Genomic DNA, 11,286 nt, shown 5'->3' on the forward strand with positions numbered 1-11,286 from the left:
CCTTAAATGGAAATAAATATGGGTTACTTATCCCACAGAGATGTTGCCGGATTCTTTGTTTTATTGAGATTGGGTTTATTTTGTGTGTGTGTGTGGTTTTTTGAAAGAAAGATTTCATGGCTTTTTTTGTATCATGGGGCATTGAAACATCCGAACAAATCAATGTCTGGGGGCGAAGCAGATGTTTTCCCCTTCACGTCTTTGGATTACTGAGCAACTTGTCAGTAGATTCAAACAAAAATAAACAAAAGACAACTCTTTTGCATTACTTCAGTCTTTCCAAGGCAGGCACTGGAAACTCGTCAGATGCAACTAATCTAGCATCCAAACACCACGCGGATACCTGTCGCTGCTGTGCCCTGAGCCCGCTCCCACCTCTGCCCTGCTGCTTTGGGGCTGGTATTCCATCATCTGGAGACATGTGCATAGTGTCGGGAAGAGGACGAGGAGAAAATAAGAAGAGTGCCGGGCTGGGAAGAGGTCAGCCGAAGTTGTGTAGGGCAAGCCTGAACATACCATTGGAGCAAACCCATGCACCATTGAAGTTCTTCAGTGGGAACATCTGGCAGAACCCCACGATGGGGTCTTCACTGGGCTTGAGCTGGCCCACAACCATGCTGACAACGTGGCTGGCTGGCTGGCTCAGGTATGTGTGGTGCTGCTATGCTGGATTTTCTGGAACAGAAAGCTGGACAACTTTTCCACAATGGCAGCTTTCCAATGGAATTGCTGTCCTTCCCATATAAGGCATGACTGTCAATATAACTGCACCTAGGGGCACCTGGGTAATGCAGTAGGCTGAGTGTGGGACTCTTGATTTCCACTCAGGTCACGGTCCCAGGGTCATGGGATCCAGCCCTGCTGTTGGACTGTGCGCTGAGCATGGAACTTACTGAAGATTCTCTCTTTCTCTCCCCCTGCCCCTCTACCCTGCTCCCACTCTCTACCTAAAATTAAAAAAAATAAAAATAGATATAAATCGCACCTAGTAGAGTTCTGTTGTTATCAAATAGCTAGTGATAATGTTGAGTGGAGCTGGTTCTAGTCTGCCCACAGATTGGCTTGTCTCCCATTCTGGGGCATCACTGGGCTTCTGCTGAGACCCGGTGCTGACTCCAGAGCCAGCAGGTGGCAGGACATGGGGCTGAGGTCGGCGAGACTGGGGCAGACTGGGCTAGGCCACACAGGGAGGGTCTGGAGTCCCCCAACGGGGTATCTGGCATAGGGGGAAAGGCTGGGCCCAGCTCAGTCCATTGCAGGTGCCATGGGCACAGTAGAGTGGGATAGGCACCTGTCTGTCCCTCTTGTGTCTCTGCATGACCCTGGCCCTGCGTGTCTGCGGGGCACAGGCCAGGGTCTGGGGCCTGGGGATGCACAGCAGAGTTTCCAGGTGGCCCAAGCGCAGCTCCTTTGGCCCAGCCCCCTCCTGGATACCCTAACCCCGGACACTCACCCAGGGGCTGGCATGCATTAGGTATTTTTTATCATCTGCTATGCATCGCATAACCTGTTTAATGGATCTGGTGGCACAGGATCATGACTGGAGATGACAAATAAATAGAAGGTGTTTTTTGGTAGGACGTACAATGGGGCCTTTGGTAAAAATTATTAAAGCAATGACCTGATTCAATTCAGTAACTTCTAGATGTCCCCCAAAGGAGAAAATCAGAAGACATTAAGGAGCTGAGTTATCCCTTGACCCCAGGTTGATTTGAGGAAGAAAGGGCAAAGATGGAGAATCAATCTCCTAATGTTTTAGGTAAGACTATATCATATTGTGTCAATCTCCCTTTTGTAGAAAACGATATCTGTGGTTAATTGTGAAGCTCCTGGTGTTGACAGAAGAAAGTTCAAAATGTATGGGAATGATGGTAGTCAGAATCCAGCCTCTGGGAGGAAAAAGGGTCCAATTTAGTCCCCAAAGGGAAGCATTTTAATGGGTCGGGATTAAAAATGCAAATGGTGATAGCCCTAAGAGGGGAGACCTGAAAATTAAGAATGTAGAAATACCAAAAGCTTTTTTGTTGCCATAGTAGGTCAACTCTCTGTTCTTCTTTTTGTGTGTCTCCTCTTGGCTCCTCCTTTTGGATTGCATTATTCTGCTCTCCTCTCCCTGGGAGGTCCGTTTGCACGGTGCACTAAAAGGACCAGGATCTCTTCCCCTTGACGGTTGCCTCCTAATATTTTCCCCACCCCTACCAGAAGGATAAGTGGGTACCAAGGTAACAGGCGGAGAGATGGATATTTGAGGGCGAGTGCTCTTTCTGCACCTACTTCAGTCCATTGGGGTCTGATAGTTCAGCATTATAGAAGTGCTTCTCCAATTAAGCTGGCCATATGTGACATCGTATGCTGGTCCACTCAAAGCCACATGATCAACATGCTACATTTTCCCGAAAGATTTCAAGGCAGGGGAGAACCATTTATATCATGATGAATATGGACACGTTAAGGCAGAATATTTGAAATTCACATACAAATATTTAGGATAAAAGCAAGGCTTCAAGAAAATGTTATATGTTCAGTGTGATGCCTTAGACCCTGAATCTGGCTGGGGACAATGGAGGTCGTGTGGGGGAGGTCATGGAGGGGAGTTGAGCAGAATGCTTGAAAGTTAAGGTCCCATGTTAACAAGTAGTGTGTATTTGTCTATAGTGTACCCTTTAAAATATTTCTATTGGGAACCCAAGTCATTGTCCTGGCCAAGACAGAAATACTCATCCTGGTCACTATCATCATGACCAAATACGTATGTAGTAATACTTTGTAAAATGTAAATCACAGAACAAGTAGAAGGGTTGTTGTAGTTGTTGTTGTTATTTTTTTAATGACTTATCTTTAGGTGCTTAATTCAAAGCAATATGGATTGGTTGATTTCTCTTTGTTAGAGAGAACACCCTTTAATTAAATATTTCTTTTATAAGACTTGTGAAGGTGTATACATGTGTGTGTTTGCATACTTAGAATTATTTCCTAAGAAAATTAGTTCTTTCTCTTTCGTAGTGCACCCTCAGAGTAAGCTATACCACAGTAATGGACATCTAGGACTAATAAATCATGGAATTGCAGTGCTTATAACAATTTACTGTCCACATGGTAGATCCACAGTTGTTTGGATTAGTTTGTTTGTTTTCATCTACTGATACTTCTCCAGGAGAATTTTTATGAAACTCGTGGAAACAGAAAATTGGGAGAACTTCACTCAACAAACAGATGCCTGAACTGTGTTTCTCTGCTCTTGCAATGTTTATAATGGCTTAAATGTTTACACATGCATAAGGTACAGGAAATTCTCAAAACGGTAAGAATTTGTTTAGGCTGATCTAATTGGTTTATTGGCTTAGCTACAAGAGCTTTTGAAAAGCACATGTGGAACATCTTAAGGATTATTATTCTTTTTCAGTCTCAAATAAAATGAAGGCAGTAGTGTGTTTGACGAGTGTCTCTCTGAGCCCAACACGCACCACTGTGTGAAGAATACGGTGCATATGAAAGCTTCACATCCATCTCTAATGACTAAGTATCTCTACACAGGCTCATCTCCTTTGTCACACTAAGCGCCACCTAATGATGCCTCTGTTGCTTTTCCACCTTCCCCGATGCATCAGACAAATCTTTGCTAAAGTAAATACCACTTGGATCATGTCATGCTTTAGCCCTAGAACCTGCCTGAACCCCTGTTCCCTACATTCTCAAGACCAAACAATTCTGCCTGTATTTTCAATGTGTAAGATGTTCGTTGTCACTGTACTCTTACTATTTACACTTCTATTTGTGCATCTATGGTTAAAGACAATGTTTTTCTTTTCTTTTTACTTTAAGTAAGACCAGAGGCCCCACTTAAAGTTGTTATCAATGTACATAAAAACTACAGGGTGGAGACATCCCCAATAAATGTCAGGTCTGTGAATTTATATGGAATTTGATTTATATGGAATTCCATCATGAATTTCTTGTAAGTAGTCAACGGTCAGGAGCTAAAAGAGTATAACCACAAACAAGGCAATGGGCAAGATTGCTAATGAAAGTATAAAGCTGAGCCCAATAAATGGTTTGCTAAAAGTGCTTACCTGTTTACAGGTGTGGCTGTTAGCTTTCTGTGTATCCACTATAACCATTTTATCGATATGTATGTAGCATGCTTTATTGGAAACACTTGCTGGAATATTTGACCTCTTAGAGACAGGACATGTTTGTAGTTGTCAACATTTTTAATGCAAATCAGAAAAGCATAAAATTAAAATATGTAAATGCTTTTAGTTTTCTAAAATTTGAAAAAATTAATTTTTGAGGTTGATTTCCTAGTCTTATTTATTTATTTATTTTTTAATTTTTTTTTTCAACGTTTATTTATTTTTGGGACAGAGAGAGACAGAGCATGAACGGGGGAGGGGCAGAGAGAGAGGGAGACACAGAATCAGAAACAGGCTCCAGGCTCTGAGCCATCAGCCCAGAGCCCAACGCGGGGCTCGAACTCACAGACGGTGAGATCGTGACCTGGCTGAAGTCGGACGCTTAACCGACTGCGCCACCCAGGCGCCCCTGATTTCCTAGTCTTAATACTACTTTCTTATTCTTTATTCCGGTCACTATAATGGATGACGGGATAAACATAAGGGAGTTATACAGATCGGTAGAAATATTAACTTCAATAAAACCATTTATTTCTCATTCAGATAGTGGTAGCTTTGCATGAATTTGATGCGCTACGTTCTTTCAAAAAACCCCAAAACACTAACATTTGGGCAATGTGAATTGGAGATAAACTGTCATCATCATAATTCCTGCTGTTCAAGAAAAATTACATCTAAGTTGGAAAATCATTAAACTTTGATACATTCAACGATCACGACCATACTAGAGGTAGACATATATTTGGTCATTTGCAACTGTGACATGGGTTATTTGTTCACTAACTTTAAAAACACCTTAAATCCAGGGGTGCCTGGGTGGCTCCGTTGGTTAAGTGTCTGACTTTGGCTCAGGTCATGACCTCCCAGTTCGTGGGTTGGAGCCCCGCGTCGGGCTGTCTGCTGTCAGAGCGGAGCCCGCTTCAGATCCTCTGTCCTCACCGCCTCTCTCAAAAATAAATAATATAACTTAATAAAAATTTTAAAAAATAATATAAACACCTTAAATCCATTGGTGAGTCAGCTCAAACATCTATAAGTGCGTATAGTCAAACAGGTATTCCGCATGTGTCAGGAGCTGCGTTATTTAACAGGTTTGAAAACCCAACACTCACGCTACACTCTGTGGGTGCTAGCAGTTTAGTTGATATTCTCAGTTCAATTGGCCAGTATGTAGCCTCTTCATGGCTTTTCCACAGAATTTAGAAAAAAAAAATTTAAACACAAGTACCTTTTAGTTGTTTACGGTTTGTGGAATATGTGTGTGTGTGTGTGTGTGTGTGTGTGTGTGTGTGTGTGTATTCAAATATGCATACAAGAGAGTACACAATGTGGTGTATTTTTGTCAATATTGGAAATATTTATAGAATGAGCAGAAAGCATCACAAATAAAATCAAGGCACTCCTACTATTATGTAAACTTGGTAAGAAAATGTGCTTTTCCGTATTGTTTATATCTAGCAACTTATAAAGGGGCTGGCTTACAGTAGGTACTTAATAGGTATCTGTTGAAGGGAAAAAGAAGGCATGACTATTTCTGCTTTATAAAATAGTTGGGGTCTGATGGGATGTTCTGAGTGCTGGAATCTGCTTACGCCTTATCGAGGGACCCCACGGACCTTAGCAAAAAGCATCTGTTTCAGATCCCAGTATGCCCAAGTTGAATTCTGGTACCAATGCTTATACTACCTCTGTGACCGTGGACAAGATCTTTAAACATCTAACGCCCAAGGCAACTCCTTTATGAAATCAGGAGAATGCATTTACTGCTAGGATGTTGAATTAAATGAGTAACATATATACATTGCCAAGAATCGTGCCTGGCCTGAAATAGACAATAAATCTTGTTATCATTCCTTTCATTCTAGAAGCAACATGGGTACCTAATTGTGGTGTCATACGTAGGTCTGTTACCCTTGCTTCTATCTGGGTATCTCTGAACCATTCTTCCCTGCTTCAATCTAATCTGTGACCACTGTGTAAAGTGACCAAAGAACTAACGCCCAATTCAAATACTAGTAACAGTGCATGGTTTAATACTTAAAGGACAACTAGTTATTTTTGAAGGAAATGAATTGAAGATTGAAAAGTCTTACCACATTGAAATAAAGATATTATGATAAACTTTTAGATATAGTGTCAAAACAATGAGCAAGATCATTTTAACTAGGAGCATGACCTTCCAAATGACATAATACCATTTGATGTGCTTACTTGTGCTCTATATGAACCTGTGATCGGAATAAATGTTATCAAATATCTTAGGATAAAAAGTTAACTTTTTTCTCACTTCAACCTTGACAATTAACTTGAGACATGTATCTGAGTAAGAAGGTGGATTTATGGAGAATTGGTAGGCTTCTCTCTCTTTGGAATTTCTGTACATCGTGGAGAAAGGAAAAGCAAGAAACAAATGTATGGCTACGGTACCTACTTTTGGGATGTTCTAGTTATGGCTTTGAACATAACTGGTATAATATAGATGCTGATTAGGAAAACCTGGTAATATCAGGTTGTGACTTTCCACTGGATCTATGTCTTGTCATTAAATTACCAGATGCCCTGTGGAGCAGGTCAAGGATTTCCAACGGATATTAGGACAGATATGTGAAAACACAGTTGGAAGAGAGGAAAACTTGCCTTTAAAGATAACAACTGCATCAGTTCAAGGGTTGTTCCCATGCAGAAAATTTGGGAATCTGCACGCGGTAAATCTCGGCTAATGACTGACCACGAGTACATAAAAGATATTTTAAAAATGATGAAATTAGAATAATAAGACCATCTATTTGCAGAAGTATTCTGAGTGTCAATTAAGCTAATTAAGCTAATAACACAGACCACGGAGTCTCTATCCCAGTCTGTCTCAATCTTAAGAACATTATATGACTCCGTTCCAAGTTCCATCCAAGAAGGGATTTATGTCCAGGATCTTAACTCGGGGCGTGCAGTTACAGGAGGCCTTTGCTATGTCTTGGCACCCTCAGTGAATCTCCTATTCCTAGGGAAGACATAAGAAATTTACATTAGTAGTGTAAAAATTACCAACAGCTCACCCAAGTCACCAACTGTCTGTTACCATTAAGTAATTAAATGTCTATCGACTGCCCACATTGTCTTGAGAATCTCCAGAAGGCCCTGAGCCATAAGGATGAACCAAGAAGGACACATATAGCTTTTGGAAATAATCAGCTATAAAGAAGCTGTTATAAAAGCTATATATAAAAAAAAAGAAATGTGTAGAATACTTTTTGAGAACATAGCAGAGAATATTGGCTTCTACCCAGGAAAAAGGGGAAGGTCAGTAGATGCTTCCATGTTTCAAAAACAGTGAGTAAATGTTTCTACAAAAACTAAAGAACAACAGTTTTGGGGGGTTTGGTCTTTTGGGAAGGTTCCAGTAAGACACTACTGAAGACACTACTGCCATGGCATAGCATATATTAGGGGACAATGACAAAGGAGGGAGCTGAAAAGATGGCCACGGTCTGACATGTGTTGGCCCTGTGTGCCAAGTTAAGGAGTTAGCCTTATAGTATTCTAAGTCATAAAGAGCATTAAGGAATTTTGAGCAGGGGACAAGTCGGGTTGGATCTGGATTTTGTCCAGAGCACTCTCAGTGATGTGAAAAACAATACACAGGTGGGCAGGATAGGGGGCAGGGAAAATAGTTGGAAGTCTGTCGCATCAATTTGGTCCAGAAGTGATGGGGTTCAAATCAAAGCGGTGTGGGTTAATATGGAAGAAGGCCCCTGGGAATTAAAGTCCCTTGGGTAGGAAACGATGTGTCCAACTAAAATTCAGGGTTTTGTTAAGGAGGAAGAAGAGAAGTAATAGTGTGCCGAGTAAGTCACGTTCTCTGCCATTGTCAACAAGAACTAGTCAATGACACCAGAAACAATTTTCCATCCACCCTTCCCATAGTTCTGGCCTCTGCTAAAACCGACGGTCTGGCCCAACGTGACAACATTTACATTGGAGTGCTACACGACAGTAATTCCAATGTTTTTAAACTTGGGGTTTGAAAGTTTGTCTTGGCAGATTTCCCTCAGTTTGGGTTTGGTTTGTTTGGCCAGAAAGTGGCATATTCAGACAGGCTTAAATCCCAACCGTAGCAAACACAATCTTAGGCTTTTCAGATTCTATAGTTCAACACACCAGTGATCCTAGGTAGACAGCGCTGGATTACATGTGGGACGTGCTGGCAAGATGTGGGAATTAGGTCATGAATACAGCATCATTGGCTGCCTGGCAGAGGGGTAGGAAGAAAATGGTGTCCAGAGTCTGGAACCTTGGTGCGGGCCTGACTCTGTTACTTGCTTGTTTTTTACCCACTGGAGGAAAATACATCAAGCGTCAGCTTTTGTGTAAACTGCAAAACAGTTCAGTTTTAGACAAACTCCATAAATAATCGCCTCTCCATCCCTTTTTCATTTCGATTTCATTATCTAGAAAATGTCATAGGCAAAGCACACTTCTGCTTGGTGCCTGTATCCTCTGCTTATCTCCCTCAGTAAAACAGCCTTGTTGATCACTTAAAGTGTATTTTCTGGGTATTTATGTGTATGTGGCATTGCCGGCTTAAATAAAATGATTACTGGCATTTGATAATTTAATGAATCTTTATTTTTCCTGGAACCAAGAACATTGCTGCTGTAAAGGAAATGATTATGAATGTTTCATTAAAAGAAAATCCGGTAATCAAATATAATATAGAATTAAGAGAAGTGCATGTGGCTTAGTGCACTGGAGTACATAATGTCTTTCGGCAGAAAGCAATCTATTATAAAAGAAATAACCAGCCGTTGTCACCTTGATAACTCTTTGGTCCAAAGGCATCTGCGACTGATATATGGACACTAATAGCTAAGTTCCTCTTGTCTTGGAACTTGTAGAACTCTTCCAGAAGCTGGGTTCTGAGAAGACCAGTCATCTCATTTCACTGGGTTGTGAGGAGGAAATAAAACATGTATATAAATGCACATTGGATGTTCCAAGTAAAACACAAATGTTTGTGATTGTTCTTCTCATCGCATGAGACAGAGTTTCCATTGGTTAGAAGGGCTCAGAGAGGCTGCACGAAGCTTCTGGAGGCAGATCTGGCCATACGTGTGGAATCGGAGGGTTTGACTCATGGATGATACAAATGGGTAACCTTTCTTCAATTGCCCAAGGAAAGCCATCCGTCTCACTAAGGGGACTGGGTAATGGTGCCATAAAACACACTTGCGGACGGGTCTAGCGAGAAATATGAAAGTTGGAATGGACAAGGAAAATTACCTATTGCAGCCCAAGATGCTTGCTTTAAAAATTGCACAGGGGATATAGATCTGACCAAGAATGGCCAGAAATATACATGGAAGCTGCATATCTGTGCATATATATGTATGTACATATATATGCACATTATATTTATCTTTGTGGCCAAGAAGAAAAGGAAAAAGATGAGCATTCGACCTATAAAACAACCCTACAAATGTGATTCACCCAGAGAGCAGTATTTGTGTTAGAATGATTTAATTGTGCGTTCAGTGCTAGATGTTACAGTATGTGTTTGATAGGCAATCTCACATCCATGTGCAACTATTAGATCATTATAATCAATCCTCTGAAATGATACACACTTATTTTTTTTTCCCCGCAAGTTCTTCACATACTCAGTAGGTGCAATTCAAGTTTAAACATTGCATTTTCCTCTGGCAGTAACAGGCTTTTTAGAAAAACATCCCAGGAAATATGCCAATTTCTTTATAAACATTATCTCTTTTTATTCCCCCAAAGGAACACTTAAAGTGTGGACCGTTTCCACCCTCCGTTTGCAGGGTCGACTGAGTCTCGGCGAAATGAGCACCCTCAGGACACACAGCCTGGAGAGGCAGAACCAGAAGTGACCCCACGTCTACCTGATATCAAACCCCTGTGCTCGGGAAATCTACCACAGTAGACACTAACAGGTTGTTATCAGCTCCAAAAGGAACTTTCACACCATCTGTGGAGAAGGGCCAAGTTCTGTGTTCATTTTTTCAATTTCCAGCCCATAAAGGACTCTTATTTTAGTAAAATACAATATAATGTTACAGCAAAGTCAAATTGCCATAAATTTTTTGAAATGCTTCACTTTCTACCCTTATTTCATTACAATTGTACCGCGAACTGTTCACAAACTGGTTCCAATCTCCTTTCAGTAGCATGGACTTAAATTCCAATTTGGGATTTCTGAGATCTCACTTTCTAGAAGTTTCTGGTGTCATTGAGTTCAAGATGCAGAGTTCCCTCCAGCAATGTGATTATTTTTATCTTTTGTTATAAATGATATAAAATGTCTAATATAATTGGAGGGCACCTGGAAGCTTTATGATCAAACCCCCCAAAATAGCCCTCCCAGGGAATCCCTCTCCGGTATACTAGCTTTATACTGTGTATTTGAAAACAGGATAATTTAGAAAATGTTTCTCTTTGTACTTAGATATGTTTTTCATGGTTATCCAAGATGTTACAGGGAGGTTTTAGGCTTTACTGTATTATTTGCAATGGGAATAAGAATCTAGTGTATTATGCCGCAGTTGTATTTCTTGCTTGATTCTTGGAAATCAATTTTCCTTCAAAAAAAGTTGACCCAAGTCTAAAGTTTGGTAAGACTCCCCTTTGTATGGCATGGACAGCAAGAGGACTGAGCATCTCGTTAGACATACCTACTGGTATTTCTAGCAAATCTAAATTTAAACAAGTCCAGACCACACTCTCCGGGTTTCTATTCTGTGTTGGAGAAGTCTTGGCAAACAGAAATGGTACCATTTTGTTTAACCAAATACATTGGCTGTGAGAGGGTTATCATTTATCGAACTATCTCAGAGATGGGCGAGCTTATATGACCACAGGGGACAGGAGGAAATTTAATGAGCACAGATTTCTAGGAATAAAACCAAAGATCGGGGGAGGGGGGGAGGAGGGAGGAGGTTGGCTGAATGGAAAACACCCACCGCACGCGAAGGCATTCGCGCGGAATGTTGTAAAGCTCTGTATGAGGCAAACAAAACAGGTGTCTGGCCGCATTTCTATTACCCATCTTCTGTGCCCATCAGCAGCGTGAATGAAAATCGAATTCTGAACCATTCAGTTTCATCCAGTATAAAAATGGTTTCACTGTTCCGATTTG

The 11,286-nt window shown here is 41.0% G+C and overlaps 1 pseudogene; it reads right to left on the minus strand.

The window, feature by feature from the left end:
• Nucleotides 1–481: 481 nt before the first annotated feature.
• LOC112861618 (nuclear transport factor 2-like) lies at nt 482–1,073 on the minus strand (annotated as a pseudogene).
• Between the last annotated feature and the right edge of the window lie 10,213 nt (nt 1,074–11,286).

The sequence above is a fragment of the Puma concolor genome, chromosome A1 (genome assembly GCF_028749965.1).
Source record: "Puma concolor isolate L17-30 chromosome A1, mPumCon1.1.hap2, whole genome shotgun sequence".
Lineage (NCBI taxonomy): Eukaryota > Metazoa > Chordata > Mammalia > Carnivora > Felidae > Puma > Puma concolor.